Here is a 22,075-nt window from a genome sequence, read left to right as displayed (position 1 = left end):
TAAAACTCATATATATATATATATATATATATATATATATATATATTATGTGAAACCTAAAAAATAAAGGTTTGGGCTTTTGACACATTATTTCTTTTCACTCCTTCCTTTTTATTTATTTATTTTGTTTTGTATCCAAAGAATCCCAACAGCTCCTGCATCAAATCCCCCTCGCTAAATCTCCCCAACGGTTTTGATTTTGTTATATGTCTTTCGAATTTTTGCGTCGTAACTCCCCATCTGCATTATCATTCTTCTTCCTTTTTGATTTTGAGTTCGTTGTGTCGCTCTCTGTTTCCCTTTTTCTTCGAGTTCTTTTGAGTTCCTTATTCATCTTATTGAAAAAACGAATTAACACAATGAACAAAAAGAAAAGAGAGAAATTAGTTAAAACCAACAAATCGACCAACCGAACCGACCATTTGGTCGATCGACATAATGAGTATCTACAAAAAAAGTTGGTTTTCATTTTCTGAAAACTGACAAGGTCGGTTCGGCGCCGGTTTTGGCCAAAAACCGACTCCGATTGACCACATGGGGAGCTTTTATCAATCTGCAGAAGGTGTTTTGTGGGGGCTCTTTGTTTGGTTAGTACCTGGAAAAAGAAATCATACAGAAAAATTATCTTTACTGTAAAAACTCTCTCTTTCACCAATGAATTCCCTGAACCAGACCTTCACCGGAGTTATAGCAAGTAAGGTCGTGGTGGTGTTCGTTTGGGTTCCATTGAAGAAAGGTTTTTCAAAAGTAAGTCTTTTTTTTATCTGGTTCCATTTTATTTTGCTTTGTTTTTGCTCCTTAAAATTCAAAAACAAGATCGTCGTTTCTGCTACGAGATTAACGTCCCATCAATTTAGGTGTAAGTGCTTTCTGTACCTAAGAAATTATTGCTCAAATAACTTCTCACAAAGAACTTATCCATGTGTTTTTATTGGATATAGTCCTATTCACAAATGTTATAGATGTCTTGATACTCGAAATCATAAAGTTTACGTTTCAAGGCATGTAATCTTTGATGAAGAAGTTTTTCCTTATCAAAAACACACACGTACCATTCATGATATTACACCTACACTTGAAGTTACTAAGTTTGTAAGTTGTGAAGATGATTGAAGATCATGCTTCCAAAAACCAGAACATGAAGTATGATCAACAAATGAAATTTGAGGGAGGACATAACACCAATAGTAAACAACTATCCATTGCAACAAAGTAACACAATTTGGTCATTTTCTAGAAATAGCAACTTGATGGAGAACAACTCACTCCCTCAATCATCGAAAATCTAGAGAACAATGCTGAGGAAAAACAATTTGCTTCCTCGATAAGTCAAAATGAAGAAGGAAATCAAGGGAACAATTTTGAGGAATGACAAATAAATCCCAAAATGCACTGAAAATATGCTAGAGAATGATCAATGTGTAAGCCCAATTGATGCAGATACGGACCAAAAATTTCATTCCCATACAAGACTCGATATCCATCAAATTCCAACAAATGAGCTCTCTAATCCCTCAAGCTTATATGATTTATTTGATATTGTGAGCAACTTTATGTATACTTACCTATATGTTATGCAGGTAACTCATTCTTCCTCAAAACTACTGTAACAACAAATCAAAATGTTCATCACATGATAACCAAAAGCAAACTTAAAAGCCATCCCAATTTTGACAAAACTGGACCAGAGTGATTCACCAAAATCAACATCTTTCCTTTCTAACATCTACCTCAACTAGTGAGCCAAAGTCCTACAAAATTTCTCTTAAGATTCTTCATTTGAATAAAGATATGGAATAAGAAATGAATCCTCTCCGTAAAAACCATACTTGAGATCTTGTTCCTTGTCCTACGAAAAAAGTATTGTAGGATCAAAGTGGGTATTTAAACTCAAGGAAGATAGCTCAATAGATAAATATAAAGCTTGATTAGTAGTTCAAGGTTACTCTCAAATAGAAGTGCTTGACTATGCAGAAACCTTTAGTCCCGTTGTCAAACCCCCGTAACAAATCGTTTAGTTCTTAGCATTTATATCACATCCAAGTGGCCCCTATGTCAACTAGATGTAGAAAACGTCTTCCTCCATGGGGTCCTTAAGGATCAAGTCTACCTAGCTCAACCTTCTGGTTTCCAAAAATTCTCACTTTTCACACCAACTGGGCAATGACTAATCTCATATTTTTGGCCACATGTGGAGTATTTGTATTAATTGGAAAATCCCCTTTATTTATGGCATTTGTATCTTTCATAATTTAGGCGATAAAGGAATTATTACCATTACTTTATTTTATCTTTCTTGTATCTTAAAATTAAATCCCCTAAGTTTCAATTACCTCCTAAATTGACAGCACTTTTCCTAAATTAATAGACATCTTTGCTGTCAAATTCTTTCCTTAACTGACAGTAGGTATAGACTCTCAAAGTCTTGTTTTTCAATGCTATGTATGAGAATTATTTCTATTGAATCTAGGTTTAATCTGTTGATAAATCAAACATATATTATGAGTTAAAATTATGCAGAAGATGCATAAAATAAATTAAAAATCGAAACCAAAGTGTAGTTAATCAATATCATATTTGCTCATAGAATTTTAACATACTCTTGTAAGATATGAGTTTAAAAGATCAACCCAATCATGAAGATTTGAAAAGATCATAAATATAAAAACATGTATAACCAATAAAAAATGTAGTATCAATGGCCAGGTCAGGGGAAAAAAAGAGAGAGAGGAAGGAGAACGAGTAAAAGTAAACAAAGATGGAATAATGAAAACACGGATCCATCATGTTTGAATGGCAAACAAATGGTGATTTAGTAATGTGACATAATATAATAAGTGTAAGATAACAAATTAACAAGAAAATAACCGCATGTATTTATACTTTATAACCCCATTTCACAATACTCTTTCTGCATTTCACACTACTCTTTTTGCATATAACTTATTTGGGATTACATGTCAATAAACCCTCTCCTCTTTTCTCTCTAGCCACCACATTCTACCAAGAACAGTAATTATTGGAGAACAAACTTCATCATCAAACTAGAAAAACTTTTATGGGAAAGAATTACTGTAACGCCCCGCGTTACTCAGGTTAGATTATCCTCAAGTCTCGGGGTTCTTTTCTTAGAAATTATTTTAATTTACTTTAATTGTTCTATTTCATTTTATTTTGAGTTGCTACGGTGTTTATTGTGAGTTTATTGGCTTTTATGTATGTATTTAATTATTGTTTAACAAAGAGTTTGTTTTCTTTGGCAATTGTCCTGGGTCGTTGGGCCGATTGTTTACTTCTATTATTGAAGATAATTAAGTTTACTATGTTGGGAACTAGAATTCTAATCTTTTGGTCCATGAGCCTTGTTTTGTTTTAACAAAAATAATTGGGTAGGTGGGCCTTCATTTTTAAAGCAAATGAGAAAATAAGGTCAAACCCTAACCCCCTAATTCTTTTTTTACGTGAACCACCAGCCCCCTCCTTGTTTTTCTTTTCTCCTTCCCGTACCTCTCTCCTCCCCATCGAAACCAGCCCCCCCCCCCCCACATCTCCCCGACGACCAGTGACCCTAGACGTAGCGGCGCACCACCTCCGGTGAACGGCAGCAGGCGACGCGGCTTCGGGCAGCAGCAAGCGGCGGCGCTGCTGCGTGTGGCAGGATTCCGGGGCATTTTCCGGCGGCACAGCCCCCTCACGGTCGGGTTCAACCTCCCGTGGTGGTCGGCAATCTCAGGCGTGGTTTGTGGCTTTCGACATCTACCCGCGGTTTGTGGGTATCGATTGGTGAGTTTTTTTTATTGATGCAAAAGCACTAATAGCAGCAGTTTGTGGCTTTCGGCATCTACCCATAACCGTTACAAGCTCGACATACGCAACCCACATCCATTCGAGTTAGGCCTGAGTTACCGGCACCTAAACGAAGTCGATTTTGCGGTAATGGACGCTGCAAGACCCCTTATAATAGATTTCGATGGCTGGAATTTTTGTTTTAATTATTTCTGTTTGTCTATTGATGTTTAGGTGTTGAATCAATGCAAGGTTTAGGAGCGTAGCAGGGTGTAAGTAGTACCAGGGGGGTGTGTGCATTGTTGTGTTCTGATAGAAATGGTTCTTGCTGACTGTTTTTGTAAGTGTGTTTCTCTTGCCATTTTAATTGTTAGACATGGTTGTGAGGTCGATACTACTATTGTAACTTGCTGTTTTTGTTTATTTGATATGTATATAACTTGTATCCATGCCCGTTGTCTGAAATTTTGGGTGTTGCTTATTGGTATGGTTGGAGGTGATTAAGCTTTGATGTTTGAAAGCATGTCTTGAGAATAAAATGCACGTGTTAGTTTCATGTTATTTAGTTTATGTTTGTTAGTTGGAAGCTACTGGATTATTATTTTTTTTTATTGTTATGTACGATGAAGAGCATGCTGGAAAATTGTGTTGTGATTACAAGTGTGAATGACTTATAGATGTCTTGGAGGGATTAGTTGTAGTTGTCTATAGTGGTGGAACGGACTAGTTGTTTGTTATTCCATGACTTGTCTGAAGTGAAAATGCAGACTAGTTGTTTGGTTATCCAAAGCCCTTACAGTGGGTGACTTGGGGGATTATGTGATAGAATCCTAGTTGAGGGCTATGATTCAAATGTGTGGTCTATGGTGTAATGAAAAGGGGATATACGAGCTACATGGCCTCGTGGGCAATGGTCAAGGTGGTTACGTCACTACTGGGTGTCGAGGCTCCGGGAGCAAAAGGCCGGGGGTCGACAAACCAGTCTTGGTAGAGATGAGTGTCAAAGCTCCGGGTACAAAGGGTCGGGGGTCGGCATGATGAGTCTAATTGATGATGAGTATTGGGTCTACACGTGGTGGCGGTCAAGGACCAATATGCTGAGTAGTCATCGGGGTCTTGGGGATAAATGTCAAGGGCCGATGCACAGTTCAAAGCCTTGGGGATAAATGGCAAGGTCGAACACCAAGTTTCTGTAGAGGAGTGTCGGGGTCTTGGGGATAAATGTCAAGGGCCGATACGACTCGAAGAGTTAGATTTGGAGGACTAACATAGAGTGGTGGTTATGAGCAACAGTTCAAGACCTTGGGGATAAATGGCAAGGTCGAACGCCAAGCTTCTGTAGAGGGATGTCGGTACCTTGGGAATAAATGTCAAGGGTCGATATGCCTCGAAGAGTTAGACTTGGAGTACTAACTCAGGGTGTTGAGCGAGTAGTAACTCGAGGGAGTTAGAGGTGAGTGGGACGTGTGATCGAAGCCACGAGAGTCCTGGCGTTTGGATGTTTGTGTGGAAATGTTAATTTACTGTTATTATTTCTCGATGTTTGATTCTCTAGTTATTGTGTTTGATGTTGCTGTGATTACGAGTATGCTGTTTGGTGAATAGTTAGTGAGGGCTACTTACGAAGTATTTTATATACTCACCCCCCCTCTACCTTAATTATTTTAGGTGTAAACAGGACCCTCAACTGTGGTGATGACGTGGAGGAGGCTTGACAGGGGGAGGACCACTAGCTGCGTTTTTGTCTAGGATATCTGAATTGTAGTTTCATTGCTAGGAGCGTTAGAGACTTATTGTTTTGACTCACGGAACGTTTTTCTTCTTTTTGGGTGAATCGTTGTTTTTTTTTATTATTTGAGTCTCTGGTGTATTTTGGGTTGTTGGACCAATTGATTGTTCCTTTTCTCCTATTGGATTACTAGCCACTGAGGCAGACATACGTTCTTTAGGTAAAATAATTGCTTTATGTCTTTTTGTTGGAGAGGGGCTGAACAGGGAAGGTGATATCATTACCTCGATATTTCATGTCGAAATTTCGGGGACATTACACTTTATGTTTCCCTTAATGTAAAGGGGTGAATAGGTAATATATTAACGTTTCCTCATTCTTCGTAGTGAAATTTGAGGGCATTAAAATTACAATTATGAACTCCAAAAAATTGATTTATTCATCAAACAAGTCGAAACAGTAACATCTAAACAGACCTAGTGAATTTAATAAAAACATAAACATAGATGGAGTAGGAGTTTGAATAATCCATTTCTGTCGAATCTAACTAGCTCAAAGACCATAATACTTATTTTATAGATGCTTGTAAAGCAAAGAATTTCGAACTAATCAACTCTCGAAATGATAAAATAAGCATAACTAGCACATTCATCTAAAAATTGACAGGAAAAAGTATAGTTTTCATTGATAACCCTAGGCGAGAGGGAGAGTGAAAATAAAATGTAACGCCCCAAAATTTTTACACGACTTAAATTGGGGCAAGTTACTAAAACTCCTATGTAGCTTAACTCAATCAAGAGAACCGAACTATATTTTAACCAACAACTTCACCAAAAAAAAACTTTATTGACCTTAAAAGGTTCTATTCCACATATCAACGATGAAATAAAACTTAAACTCATCAAAAGAAAAGAGAATTCACAATCTAAAACATCTTCCAATGCGAACAAAGCAACACTCGACAATAACAAAAACCATTAAAGTCTTGCTACTAAGTAAAAACCACAACCTTAACTAGAAACTATACAAATACAACCTACTAACCAAATAACAAACTCAAACTAAAAAGAGACAACTCCAACTATCCTATATAAAAATGAAATAAAATGATGTAGCGCTATATGGTCCTTCTAGTCATGTCTCCTCCTCACCATCATCATTCCCGTGAGTTAACTCGTTACCTACAAAATCTGGGGAAAAAGGGAGTGGGTGAGTACAACAACTAGTACTCAGTAAGCAGGCCTTACCTAAAGGGTCACGCACAAGAAATATGCTTACACAACAATGAAACATCATGCTTATCGTTAATATCATGCTTTAAATAAAATGGAACAGTTTATGCATATGCTTAACCAAACATGCAATCTACATGCCAAACTCAAGCCTCACATCACAACTCACTAGTTCTCTTTCTTATTCCTCCACGACTTACTCCATCGAGTCGTACCAACCCCTGACCATCTATTAAGGATCTCGACACTTCTCCACGGCGCTTGCTGTTCGATCCTTGATCATTTACTGAAAGCCCCAAACTGTTGCACCGACCCCTGACCATGCATAGCTAAGGCATCAATGACTTTGCAACATATTGACCCTTGTCCTTTTTTCTCAAAGCCCCAATACTTGTCCTCCTCTAAGACTCATTGCACATCGACCATCGACCATTTATTCGAGGCCTCGACACTCATCTTTGTCCAAAGTTTAACATATCAATCCCCGACCTTTGTACTCGGAGCCTCGGTACCCAACTAGTGCGTATCAGCCCCTGGCCCTGATACTCACCGCATTCGCTTTATTACATAACCAAACTCTCACCAGAATCCTACTACATATTTTCTAAGCCATGACCCATGCATCAAATGTCTCACAATAGTTCAATATACTTCCACAAACCACAACGTATATGTTTCACAAACGAGGCGTAACCAACATATATTCAGAAACATATCAAACACTCCAACAATTTTCATAATAATCAGAACACAATCAACATAACAATAGCAATATGTATGAAGTAACGCCAACCGCAAATAATCATACAACAGCACTTATAGGTACACAAGAAAACAATCTGTTCATAGCAACACACAAGCAAACAATTCCCTCAAGTAAGAAACTACTTACCAACAAGGGTCTTAACACAATTTAAAGCTCGCCGAAGTATTCCCTAAATCAAAGGCAACCAAACTTGGGTTAGAAACTAACAAAAACTACTTTAATTGAACAAAAATCCATTTGTAAGTGAGTTGTAATTCCCTACTAACTCATACTAAAACCTCTTGGGTTAGGAGTAGATCGACGTCGAGTGGGTTCGGGCTCCGAAATTCGAGTTCTAATGACCTTAGGCTTTCTAGTCTGATGCCGCAAAGTGAGGGGTAAGGCCGGTTTGTGGGTGGATATCACAAATCGAGGTCCATTTTGGTGTGGGTCAACACCAAAACAATGTCGAAAGGTCGAGAAATGTCACCAAGCTCACTGGGCTTCACGGATCTTGGTTGTTCAGGGCTACCGGGGTTGGAGAACATAGTCGAAACCCCTCTGTTTGTCATGCGACATCGTGGGGAGTTACTGGAAAGTGCAGGAATGTCAGAGAAGGAGGGCTAATTACCAACGAGAGAAGCTTCAAGCAATTGATAGAAGAATGCTATAGACACTATATTTATCAATATTTATGGCGTTCCATCTCAATTTAGGATCCTTAACACGCTCCTTCAAAATCATGACTCTTTTTGGTTCATCGATCTTAGCCGAATCTTTTTTTTTTTTCGGATTGGATGCTTGTTTGAGTGTTTTGGACTCTAATACTATATTAATATGCATAGGGCTCTAATACCATATGGCTCTGATAACATATTAATTAGTATTGTGATATTAATATTCCTCTCATTACCATGTTAAAGATGACTAAACAATCACTCAATCCAAAAGCTTAAGCAGATGAGTTGTTTTGGGTAGATTTAATTCATATATTGGATACCTAACACTCCCACTCACTTGTGGGCTTGGAACATTGTACAAACACCCAACAAGCTGAAATCATAATAAATGGGGAGGAAACGATAATGGAGGGATTTGAACATAGGACCGTTTACTCTGTTACCATATTAACGATGAATAAACTATCACTCAAGCAGAAAGCTTAAGCTTTTTTGTTGAGTGGTGGTTTGTACATAATTATCAGGGTGGGAGGTCTTGTGTTCGAACTTCTTGTTGGGGCTTGGATAAGCCCAGAAGTGAGGGGATCTATATATAAATTAAATTTACCCAACCCATTAGCTTAAGCTTTTGGGTTGAAGGGTAGTTTGTTCATCCATAACAAGATCAACTTAGCCATTTTCCTTTCATTTTCGAAATCAACTTAGCATTCAACCCCAAATCGACTATTTTAATGTTTTTCCTACATTTTTTCTTATTTTAAATTTTAAATAAATTCCTCTTTCATTTTATTATAATCAACTGGTTTTATTTTTCAAGTTTTTGGAAGAGGTAATGAAGAAGAGAGATAACTAACCTGAAGAACATACTAATGGAGGGCGACATGAACAACTTTTTGGATCTGGAACCTAACAACGGTGGTACCGTGTGAACTTGATACCATGGGTGAACAGTGTCACTATGGCAGCGTTTGGACTTGGGACCAATGTCGCGGGTAAGGTTCCAGCTTTCAGAAAAAATGGAAAATGAGGAGAAGGAGGTGACGCTAGCTGGAGACCCTAAAAATTTTCATTAGGCGCCCAATTGTTTTATTTCACTATTTTCCCTATTTTTTTATTTACTCCTTCATAGTCCATTTCTAAAAATGGTATGCCAAAAAGCTATCAAAAGTCATATTTCTTGCGGTGGGTGATGAGAAACCTAGGTACAAAGCTAGATTAGTAGCAACATGATTCACTCTAGAAGCGAGCATCGGCTTCACAGTATTTTCTCCAATTGTGAGGCACACCTCAATTCGAATCCCTCTCCCTCGTTACTTAATTTAACTTACAGCTTGAGCATATGGATGTAACCACTGTCGTATTGTATGGGAGTTAAGATGAGAATATCTACATGAATGAACGATTAAGAATCTCACATTGGAAAGAAAATAGACCTTAGAAAAGTTTATAATATACATTAGTTACTTCTCTCATTACCAATTGGTTTTGAGATTGAACCCTATAAATATTGATTTTGTATCTTAGTCATTCTTTACCAATATCATCTTCTTTCTTATTTCTACCATGAGTTAGGCAAATTGTACCTTCACCAACCCTCCCTTAACGAACTCCTAAAAAAATCACAACCATCAAGCTTGAGCGTGTGAATTATCTTCTATGGCAGAACCTTGCTGATCTACCTATTTTAAAGAACTACAAATTGGAGGGACGTCTCTCTAGCGAACAGCCATGCTCGTCGATGTTCGTGAGCCAACCGGTAGTAGCCATCAAAATCGCTATCAAAACTACGTCTTAAGGTTCGAGTTCCAGGGCTACACAGACAAGAGCATCAAGTTTTGCCACCATGTTGACAACGTCAATCAACCCCTCATATGATCCTGGTTGGCCATTGATGAACTTCTCCTAGGGTGGCTTTATAACTCCATGACTCTGGAAGTTGCTACGCAGTTGATGGTAAGGTGTTCATCGGCCAGTTGGGTCGGTTTTTATGCTAAAATCAACGTCGATCGACACCCTGTCGATTTTGAGAAATAGAAACCGACCGATCGAAATACGTGCTTCTCCACTGACCGACGAAATAGTCATTTCGGTCGGTCGGTTTTCAATAAACCAACATTTTCTCTTTTTTTTTGTTCGTTTGAATAAGATGAAGACGATGAAAGTTTGAAGAGGTGGAAGAAGACGAAGGTTTGAAGATAAACAGCGCACGAACACGAACTCGAACGAACGAACACGAACTTGAAGGAAAGAACATGCAAGAACAATGGAAGAACCATGAAGAACATGAATAGATCAATGAGGGTATGTAAAACCAAGAGAAATGCAAAAAAAGAGAGAGAAAAAATGAGGGGAAGATGATGAAATTTGATGAGAAATTAAGGAAACACCTTGGAAAGGGAAGAGAAATGCAAAACAAAGAGAGAAAACATGAAGGGGACGAGGATGAAATTTGATAGGAAATTAGAGAAACACCTCGGGAAGTGGAGAGGTGAGAGAATATAATTACAAAGTAATTTAAAAAAAAAAATATTTTTGAGTGGTTTTGAGAAAACCACAGCGCCCCTGGTTTTCTCAAAACCACCTCAATTAATGAGGGGCTTGACTATTTTTTATTTAATTGTTAGAATTCGGTCAGTTCGATCGATTTTCCTTATTTTAGTTTCTCTGACCGACCAACTGCTTGGTTTTGCCAAATGCAAAACTGACACCGATCGAACCAAAGCATAAACTGACCGACCAATGTCGGTTTAGTCGGTTTTTGTCGATCGGGTCGGTTCTTCGATCATAAATCTTCACCCCTAGTTGATAGGATACGTGTTGTGAAAAATACACCAATAACCACGGCTTCTTTTATCAAACAATAGTAATCATTAGTCCAAATAAATCCACTAAGCAATATAATACTAAATCAAGTAGATAAGGGAAGAGAAAGCGATACCAAAAGTTTATAGTGGTTCGACCAATGTTGCCTACATCCACTGTGTAAGGTGAGAGCAAAACTTCTATTAGCTTCAATATCCAAGAACAATAACAAACGAAAGAGGAGTGTTAGGGTTGACTTTTTTACTTTAGAAATATGTGTTGGTAGGCCAGTTTGACCACGATTTTGAACCCTTTCCCATCATTATTTACCAAAAAAGATTACATATTCTTAAAGTAGAACATGCATATAACATTTCTGGATAAATTGCAATATTTGGTACTTTAGGAAACAAATGAGAAAAACATGGTCAAAGTTCGAAGAAAATAACAATCTTCCGGATTCTGCAGGAATTGCGCTTGGCATAAATTGGGAGCTTTTTTTCCAACTTTGCCAAAACGTGCGTTTTGATTAATGGAGGACAAGGGAGACATTTCCTACATGTTTAAATCAAGCTACAACCGTGAGTTGAACCAACTCAAGGGCCTATAAAAGGGAGCCTCTCCCTCAGCTTCAAATCATTCCTTCCAAACTCGTTTTCAGCTTCATTTCATTCATTCTTTGTTGTACAACTCGTTAATATGCTTTAGGTTTAAGTTTTAGTTGTTATTTCTTTGTATTTTCATACTTTTGCTTATCGTAGTTACTTTTAATCCAAGTTCTACCTGTTGTTCTTCATTTATTCTGTACTTCTTAAGTTCTTTAGCAAGTTTACACTCCCCTCACACTCGAGAGTGAAGAGGGTCAAGCTAGAACTCCTTGTACGACTTATTTATTCGTTTTAATTCAATGAAAAATAATTCCTTTATGTTTTCGTGCATTTTCTTTCCTTTAATTATGCACTAGATTAGTTATCAACCTCTTTGTGGAATGCCTTAGTCAAAATGATTTCATTTTCAACACGCTCGAGATTTTACCCAGAATTGTGCCTGGCACTTTTTTGGGTTGGTTTCTAAAAACTTCTCTTTATGTCTTTTTTCTATTTTGGCCAGTGGGAACTTGATTTATACACTAAAGCTAAACCCTAAGAAGAGTAAGTTAGGTAAAATAATAGGAAACCAATATGAGATGTGACTTAAACATATGTGCATAAAACATGGTCCTAAACATAGGCCGTCTGGCCCATAATGCAAATGAGTTGATAAATATTCTCTAGGATTATAATCACACATAGAAATATGATTGTAGATTACCCTAGCCTCTACAGCAACCAAAAGTGCTAGTGAAAGAGTAGAACTCAATTTTCCAAGAAAAGCTAGAATTGCACTTGGTGCATTTTCCCAACTTTGTGTATTTCTCATGTTTTGCATCAAAGCTAAGGTAGGAAGCAAAGAGGTTGAGTTTTATTAAATTGTTTGATAGTTAAAACCCCAGAGAACAACATTTCATCACTATTTTCTTCATAAACCGCAATTGCATATTTGAACTATTAACTTCTTAAAAACTGTTTTGAAAGCAACAAGTCCTTGAGGATTCGACCTTGGATTACTCCCAAGTATTACCTGTGACCGTGTGCGCTTACACGAGTCTTTAATCTTTTTAAAGGTAGAGAAAGTTGCAACAAGGAGAGAAAAACAAACCCAAGCTCTAAGCAGAATAACCCACAAAGGAGATGAAAACAATGGACAAAATACAATAAGAAAGAAACAGACTCTTCTGTAGATTTTTTCGCCCTCGGCTGCTGTAGTGAAAAAGAGTGTAACAAAATTCTGCCTTTTTTTCTCAATCTCACGGCAAGAAGAATGGTTCCAAATTAGGATTGCACACAATGTAATAAAGTAGCCACATAATTGGGCTTAAACAAGAAGAAACGGCCCAACCCAACTTCTTTAATTTCATAACCCATGAGATATGCTTGAGTTACAAAACAACAAATCACCCTCTTGAATCAATTATATCCTCAAATCTTGAACTCAACCCTGCACTTTAACATCATCATAAACAAGCAAAATTAGCCAACACCTACATTAAGTAGGTCACAAAAAAATTTGAATTTTACACCTGACAAGGACTTTGTAAACATATCATCAATATTATTTTCAGATGCAATCTTCTCAAGCTTCACTGTGTTCAGATCATCTATCACGAAATGAAACTTTACGTCAACATGTTTGGTTCAATCATGGTATAAGGGATTTTTCGAAAGTGCAAGAGCACTTTGACTATCACAATGTATAGTAGGTTATGCTATACTCCCAGCATGTCTGATATCAACCCTTTCAACGAAATTGCTTCCTTAGATAATGCTATATACTCTGACTCGGTAGTAGATAATGCCACTACAGACTGAAGTGAAGATCTTCAATTTATTGTATTGTCAAACACCTTAAACACAAAACCAGTTGTACATCTTTTTTTATCTAAGTCGAACGTAAAGTCAACATCAACAAAACCTTCTAAATACTGAGCATCAGAATCACCAGCTGTGTATACATTAAACCATAATCCTTAGTACCTTTTACATATCTGATAACTCATTTTATAGTTTCACAATGTGGTTTACTTGGACAATTCATAAACGGCGAACAACACTCATTGTATAGGCTAAATCTGGACGAGTACATGTCATTCCATACATTAAACAACCTACTGCATCAGAGTAAGGTACCTTGGCCATGCCTACAAGTTCTGTGTCTGTCTTCGGAGACTGAAGCTTCGACAATTTGAAATGAGAGGCTAAAGGGACAGTCACTGATTTTGCTACATCAAGTTGAAACCTTTTAACTATACTATCTAGGTAACCCCATTGTGTAATTATGAGTTTGCTAGCAACTCTATCAGTGAAAATTTCCATGCCTAGAATCTTTCTATCTGGACCTAAATCCTTCATATATAATTCTCTGCATAATTCAGCCTTTAACTTAATAATTTCAGAATATACATGAGAAGATATAAGCATATCATTCACATATAGTAATAAAAACACAGACACATTCTTGGATACATGTTTAACATAAACAAAACTGTCATAATCACTTCTACTAAACCGATATTTAACTATAAATGTGTCAAACCTCTTATACCACTACCTCGGAGATTGCTTAAGCCCATAAAGAGACTTTTTCAATCTACAAACCAAATGTTCTTTTCCCTTTTCAATGAAACCTAGGGGTTGAGACATGTAAATTTCTTCCTCTAACTCTCCGTGCAAAAAAGCCGTTGTCACATCTTGCTCTAATTCAAGATTAAAATGAGCAACTAAAGACAACAAAATGCTAATTGAGGAATGTCTTACAACAGCAGAATAAACCTCATTATAGTCAATTCCATATTCTAGAGTAAAACCCCTTGCAACTAACCCAGCTTTGTATCTAGGTTTGTTTTCACCACTAATACTAGTTTTTACTTTAAACAACCATTTGCAATCAACAAGCTTGTGATTTGGTGGTTTTTCTGCAAGCAATAAGAAGTTTTAATCAATGAGATCATTTCTTCATTCATGACAATTAACCACTTATCACTTTCTTTATACTGCATTGCTTCATCAAAGTTCGAAGGTTCATGACTTAACGAGATTTCATCACAGTTTAAGGCATCAGCTGTATCATTTTCCTGTTGAACTGCATAATTTGCTTCATCACATCTTGTTGGTGGTCTAACAACCCTTCTCTGTCTATCTCTAGCCAACTGGTAGTCTGACAATTGAGATTCTAACTGGGTAGTTTCAGCATTAACAATTTCAGGTTGTTCTTCAGGTAATTCACCAGTCAACTGATCATCAACCTTTGCAACTTCGTTCCTAGAAACAGATTGCTCATCTGATGGTCCAACAGTATGTGAGTTTTCTAATTCAATCTCGAATAAGTTCAAAGAAACACGGTCTAGTGATTTCTGGTAACTCAAACTACCTGACAACTCCCAAGGCATGTCAAATTCATCAAATTTCACATCTCTACTAATAATACATCGCCCCTGACCGGGTTCAAGAAGCCATAACTTATAACCCTTCACCTCAGATTGACAACCAAAAAAGATACACTTCTTTTCACGTGGCTCTAGCTTGTCTTGTTTAACATGTGTATATGCAGCAAATCTAAATACCTTTAAATGACTAAGATTTGGAGGCTTACCTAACCAAACTTCTCGAGGAGTTTTCATGTTCAAGGCGACTAAAGGACTCCTATTTATGAGATATGCTTCTGTCGAAAATGCTTCACCCCAAAATATTTTAGGAAGTTTTGCATTTGCTAGCATACATCTCACCCTCTCAAGTAAAATCTGATTGAACCGTTCTGCAAGACCGTTTTGTTGTGGTGTGTAAGGAACTGTGTGATGTTGCTGAATTCTAGCTTCTTTACACAAAGTTACAAAGCTGTCATTTATATACTCCAAGCCATTATTTGTTCTCAAAACCTTAATTTTTTTTTTCCAGTTTGGTTTTCTATCATAATTTTCCAACGTCTAAGGGTTTCAAAAGCATCACTCTTGTTCTTCAAAGTAAACACTCATAACTTCCTCGAAAAATCATCAACAATACTCATAAAGTATTTTGCTCTTCCAAGGGCTGGAACCCTCGCTAGTCCCCACAAGTCCGAATGGACATAGTCTAAAATCCATTTGGATAACTCTGTGCTCTTAGAAAATTTTACTCTAGTAGATTTTCTAAGAGTACAATGCTCACAAAAAGGTAATTTTTAAGGCTTGAACTTACCAAACAAACATTGTTTTTGTAATTCATTTAAACCTCTTTGAGAGACATGAGCTAATCTATTGTGCCGAAGGACATTTTCTTTATCACCTTGTCCTAAAACAACATTTTCACAATGAGCAACAGTAGAGGTTCCATTTAAAACACACAAGTCATTTCTAAGAGTACCTTTCATTTTTAGAAGTGAACCTTTATAGATCTTAAGTGCATCTCCCTCTAACTTATAACTAAAATCTCATTTATCTAGCTGTCCAAGAGAGATCAAATTTCTTTTCAAGTCTGGAACAAATCGAATAGCAGACAAAATCTTCTTCATTCCATCATAGAGTTTCAACTTGACTGATCCAATACCTTTTACAAGAAAATGTTGATCATTGTCCATTAAAACCGTGCTACCTTCAAGTTTCTCAAAATCTTGAAAGTAATGTCTATGAGGTGTCATATGATAGGAACATCCGGAATCATCCACTCATCATTAACTGCATTCTCAGAAGCAGCTAACACTTATGCTGACTCTTAACCTTCATGCATATTTGCAACGGCTTGCTCACCATTTTTCTCCTCCCTCTTGTTCTTGTTTTTTATTTGAAGCAATATTGGATCAAATGCCCTTCCTTATGGCAATAGTAGCATTTTCTATTATCTTTACCTTTAGATTTAGATCTATGCTTAGTGTTCTTTACATGAGATTTTCTTTTAGATTCTGATCTTCCTCTCACCATCAGCGCTTCAGCATCCTTTTTCTCATGTTTGATTTCAAAATCTTTGGATCTCGAAGCATCTAAAACAGTGGCTAACGTTAACGAATCTTTATCATATTTTATTGCAGACTTTACTTCATTATAGCTTTCAAGTATAAATTTAGGAGAATAATAGCTTAGTTTTCATCATCTAATTTCTCTCCTATATTTGCGAAGTCCACACATATCTTGTTGAATCATCTAGGTTTTCTTCTAAGGATTTTGATGGTTGCATTCTAAATCCAAAACACCTTTCCTTTTAAGTAAATTTTATTTGGCAAAGATTTACTTAAATAAAGTGATTCCAACTTGTCTCATAATTCCTTTGTTTTTTAAATGTCGTTGACGTGTTGAAGCACATTATCACAAAGGTGTAGAATCATTGTGCTATAGGCTGTGTAGCCTCCAACTTAACTTGTTTTTCTTGATCATCTCTGCTGGCCATGTTTTTGGTTTATCTAAAATTTTTGCCACTTTCTGTTGAACTAAAAAAGCTTTAAGCTTTTTTCTCTAAAAGCTAAAATCCCACTTCCCATCAAACTTATCTAGTTTGAATTTTGCCGACATAATTTTAGGATTTTCAACAACCACACATAAATTTTAATTTAATCAAATAGGAAAAATTCAGAACAACCCAAAATAATTAGTATTCATCCAAAACAGACAATTCAGCATAGCCGAACCCAACAAAAAAATCCATAACAGGTCAAAATTAATTATTAATTAGCCAAACAGAAATTTTAGAATAGTCAAAAACCTTCAGTACAACCCAAAAATATTTTCTATTTAACCAAATAGAAATTTCTGACAAAACCGACCAATCAGACAATTTCATAATAGCCCAAATGCTTGAACGGAAGCTTACAAAATCAAGATACGAAATAGACTGCAACTGAAATAATTTACCTTATGCTCTTATACCATTTGTTGTGCAAAATACACCAATAACTACTGCTTCTTTTATCAAACAATATTAATCATTAATCGAAATAAATCCACCAAGCAATATAACACTAAATCAAGTAGATAAGGGAAGAGAAGACAACACCAAAAGTTTATAGTGGTTCGACCAATGTGGTCTACATCCACTGTGCAAGATGAGAGTAAAACTTCTATTAGCTTCAATATCGAAGAACAATAGCAAACGGAAGAGGAAATAAGAAAAACTCAAACTCTAAGCAGAACAACCCACGAAGAAGATGAAAACAATAGACAAAATACAAGAAGAAAAAAACAAACTCTTCTATAGATTTTTCCACCCTCGAATGCTGCGATCAAAAAGAGTGTTACAAAATTCTACCTCTTTTTCTCAATTTCATGGCAAGAAAAATGGTTCCAAATTACGGTTGCACAAAATATAATAAAGTAGCCACATAATTGGGCTTACACAAGAACTAACGACCCAACCCAACTTCTTTAATTTAATAATCCATGAGATATGCTTGAGTCACAAAATAACAATATGAAAACGCCAAGGATCTGTGGGCTACCATTCGAGAGCTGTTCAGCGTACAATCACGAGCAGAAGAAGACTGTCTCTGCCAGGTATTTCAGCAAACCCGAAAAAGGGTCTCTCAAAATGGTAGATAATATATGCATAATGAAGTCTCATGTAGATAATATTGGTCAAATGGAAAGTCCTGTATCAACAAGATCCATAATATCTCAAGTTTTGTCGGGATTAAATGAATAATATAATCCAGCTATAGCTGCGATTCAAGGATGTAGTGGAATTTTGGGATCAGAAATGCAAGCCGAATTATTGGTATTTTAAAAGAGATTATAGTTCCAAAATACACAGAAAAATACTATATCATTTAACAATTTTGTGAATATCGCAAATAAAAGCAGAAACACATGATGGAGAACAGCACCCAGATGGATATCAAAATAATTGACAGCAATATGGTAATAATCAGAGGAGCGTTGGAGGACGTAATCGAGGTAGAGGTCGATGGAACAGTAATGGTAACAATCGTCTTGTGTGTCATCAAGATCGGCCACTCTGCATTAGCTTGTTATCATCCTTCAACAAGTAATATGTGAGCCCGAATCAAAATAAGGGATATTTCATGTTGATACTTGTCTTACAAAGGATATACATTCGGGCAAGGTGGTGCTGAAGGTGGATCGTAGAGATGGACTATACCGACTCAATACTGTAAGAGTATTCACTGGCGGTGCTTCAAGTTCAACTTTGGATAACTTGAAGTTGGCAAAAACTAATGTTGTTTGTTCTGCGTTTTCTTCACCTATTTTGTTGCTCCCAACATAAATTTAGAAGTGTCCAAGGAAATTTTGCATAAGAGACTTGGACATCCCTTCCTCTAAAGTACTTAATAGTTTAGTCAAAAAGTGTAATCTACTAGTGAAAATGAGTGACAATCTTAAGCTTTTGTGAAACTTGCAAATTTGAGAAATCACATGCTCTTCCTTTTTCTGTTTCTACTTCAAGGGTTAGTGCACCATTTATGGGGTTCCCACCAATTTTGTCTAATGAAGGATGTAGATACTATGCTCATTTTCTTAATGATTTTAGTCGATTTGTGTGAATTTATCCATTGAAACATCAGTGATAAATAATTTGCTGCCTTTGGCACTTTATTAGTATGGTCGAAACACAATTTGGGATTCCTATAAAAACATTGCAGGGCATGTTAAGGATCACACATCGAAAAGAAAAAAAAAAGTCATACAAAGGTTTATAATAGGTATACACTACTCTTCTTATTGACAATTGGTTTTGAGAGGTATACCGTAAATATTAATATCAACCTTTTGTATTCGCTAAGATAAGTAAAAAGAATTTTGTTTGCTATCTACCAAGGTCAATATATGTCCTTAAACAGTCCCTGGAATTTGGTTTGCTATCTTCAAATATCAATCAACCATAGTGAAGTCTTTATTAGAGAAAAGGAGGTACTCTCTTTTAAGCTTGGTTATGTTTGAAAGTGGACATAGACTTCTTCTAAACTTGTGTTCATATTTCTATGAATCTCCTTGTTCTCAATTTGGTAATTGTCGCAGTCATGGAGATGAAATCTCCTCTTTCCTGGTTCTAATTTCAACAAAAAGTTTAGTAGAGACTTCCATGAAACATCCTTTCTGAAGTTTAGTTCAGTAGTTTTGAGGTTTTGACTCGATGAATATATATATGGTTGCAGCATTTTGCCAAAAGAATGGAATCATGCTTTGTAACCTTTTTTGTTTCTGGCTCAAAATTTTTAAATTAATTTTTTAATGAAATTTAATATTTTAAAATTAAATAGTCAAATCGTTTATGCTTTATATCTTAATATTTATGTTAAGGATCCACGTTGAAAATAAAAGGGACCTTGCATAGGTTTATAATAGACATGGACTACTCTTCTCATTGTCAATTGGTTTTGAGATAGAACCTCATGAATATTAATAATTTATTATGCACTTTACAAGTATAAAAAGAATGCCTTTATTTATCTTTATTCCAAAGACTGAAAATGAGAACAAGAAACTTGATTTGTTATTTCAAAATGGAAACGTTTTTTAAAAGTGACAAACGACAAACATGAATAACTCTACCAAATGCTTATGTTTCTCAAGAATTGGAAACGACGAGAAACAAGAAACAAGAAACATAAATCCTACAAAACCAGTCTTAAATCATCTCTAATATTTTATTGACTAAATAGATTATTTGTTGTTTTGTATTGTTTCTGATGATTTGTGCTTTGATTCATTATATTTGCTCTAAACTAGTGCTATTAGTGTGTGTGATGATACAGTTTAAATTAATATATTTTTTAGTCCTCAAAAGCTCTTTGAAATTATGAATAATTAGTGTAAGGAATTTTCTTAGGGAAAATTATCTCACTCCCCTTGTCAGCAAGGTCAAAAAGAGGGATGGAGTAGCACTCAGAAAAAGAAAAATATTCTCTTCAATTTCTCTCCCTTCAAACTATGGCCCACTATCTTCCCTTTGTCTCTAAAAAAATGGGTAATATTACATTATTAGCTTATAAAGAAATTTTTGGCCCCATTTTTAACTGTTTGTACACAAGTAGAATGAAAAAAAAAATCATTATTTAAGGAGTTCTATCTCAAAACCAATTAAAACAAGGTAAGCTAATTATAATTATAAAAAAAAAATTAAACTTAATGTGAAAAGTGAAAGAAAAACTATACATATAAATCCACAGCGTAATAATATGATATTATCTCCTTTGCACATAAGTCCTCGTAGGTTTCTTTTTTGTTTCACCAAAAAAACCTCATATAATTTTCCTAACTTATATATACTATTGAATCTCTTTTTTTTCAAGTCAATGTTGATTTGCTTGCATTCCTAGCAGATCTCCAAGTACAAAAAATAACAAACCGTAATTTCGCTCCAAAAAACAAAAAGCAAAAGAAAAATTGCTCATTTTTCAGTTACCAATTAGTGAAAAAAGCCAACATCACTATTTGAATATGAATAAATATGAAGAAAGGTTTGTGGGTAACATGTTTTTCATGCATTTCAATGAAATATAGAAATAAGAATGTATTTATTTATAAAAGGGAAGGCGATGTGATCTCCAAATATTCTGATGATATCCACAAATCATAAACAGAAGGTCCCTTGGAGATTCGATTTATATATTTTAGCACCTCATTCATAAAATGTTCTTAATAATTAAAAAATATATATATAAATAAATATAGAAAGGCATAGCTTTAACTGGGTCGTCTTACTCTTGATAGATTTAACACTTCCTGTCGGATCAGAACAGCTTGCACATTAAACTTATTACATCAATAGGAAGAAATAGAGGTTTCAAGTAACTCAATGAAAACTTAAAACTATCCATTAATGTATTAAATTTCTCAATTAAATTCTTCCGGTAATATTTGTTAATAAAAAATAGATATATTGTCGTTAAGCCCGTTTGAAAACGATTTCGTGGTCAATTTTCTGTATTTAGGATTAATTAGGATGGTTTCTTTACCATCTCTTTGATATGCTTTTCACCTTTCTTAAAAACACATTTTAATTCGGAGTGAAATTTTAAAAACAAAAATAAATTTTTGTAAACTAATTTATTTTATTATTTTATTTCAAAGTTTGGCTTAAATTTTGGAAGATATTTTTGAAAAGTTGATAACAAAACCCTTTCATGACATTTCTTAACTATGTCACCTATTCCCTCGTTACGAAAGGTATTTGTGATGCTTATTTTAAGCATCACGAAAGATGGATTTTGTAATGGTTCAAAAAACGTCACCAAAAAAAGAGAGGCTTTTGTGACGGTTATTTTTATTTTTATTCTTTACCCAGGAGTCGACGACCTCTTGGCCTTTATGTTCCTATACCTGGAGGCAAGTTCTAAGACTTCAAAGATATTTCTTGACGTCCCAAGCCATCCAAGCTATCCTTTGGGGACTTTGTGACAGATATTAAACGTCAGGAAAAAAGGGATTTTGTGATGGTTTCAAATTTTATGTAGATTAAAAAATATCATGAAAAACGAATTCCGTGAAGTTTAAAAAACGTCACGAGAAACGAGATCCTGTTACGATTTCAAAAAGTCAAAAGAACAAAATAGTTCATCGAACGAAGCCTGAATAGTCATTTTA

The 22,075-nt window shown here is 35.6% G+C and overlaps 2 long non-coding RNA genes across 2 annotated transcripts; one reads left to right on the top strand and one right to left on the bottom strand.

Annotated features, from left to right (window-relative positions):
- The first annotated feature begins 3,480 nt into the window (after positions 1 to 3,480).
- LOC111024141 (uncharacterized) lies at positions 3,481 to 5,752 on the top strand. The gene is made up of 3 exons (XR_002603275.2): positions 3,481 to 3,933; positions 4,021 to 4,126; positions 5,455 to 5,752. It is a non-coding gene; the product is annotated as an uncharacterized LOC111024141 (long non-coding RNA).
- A 576-nt stretch (positions 5,753 to 6,328) lies between these two features.
- LOC148212206 (uncharacterized) lies at positions 6,329 to 10,636 on the bottom strand. The gene is made up of 3 exons (XR_015789615.1): positions 10,560 to 10,636; positions 7,640 to 7,682; positions 6,329 to 6,705 (listed from the first exon to the last, which is right to left on the bottom strand). It is a non-coding gene; the product is annotated as an uncharacterized LOC148212206 (long non-coding RNA).
- Positions 10,637 to 22,075: the final 11,439 nt, after the last annotated feature.

The sequence above is a fragment of the Momordica charantia genome (genome assembly GCF_013281855.1).
Source record: "Momordica charantia cultivar OHB3-1 chromosome 3 unlocalized genomic scaffold, Mcharantia_2.0 BLBB01000003.1, whole genome shotgun sequence".
In the NCBI taxonomy this organism is placed as follows: domain Eukaryota; kingdom Viridiplantae; phylum Streptophyta; class Magnoliopsida; order Cucurbitales; family Cucurbitaceae; genus Momordica; species Momordica charantia.
Note: the sequence above shows the minus strand (reverse complement) of the source record. Positions and strands in the feature narration are given on the sequence as shown.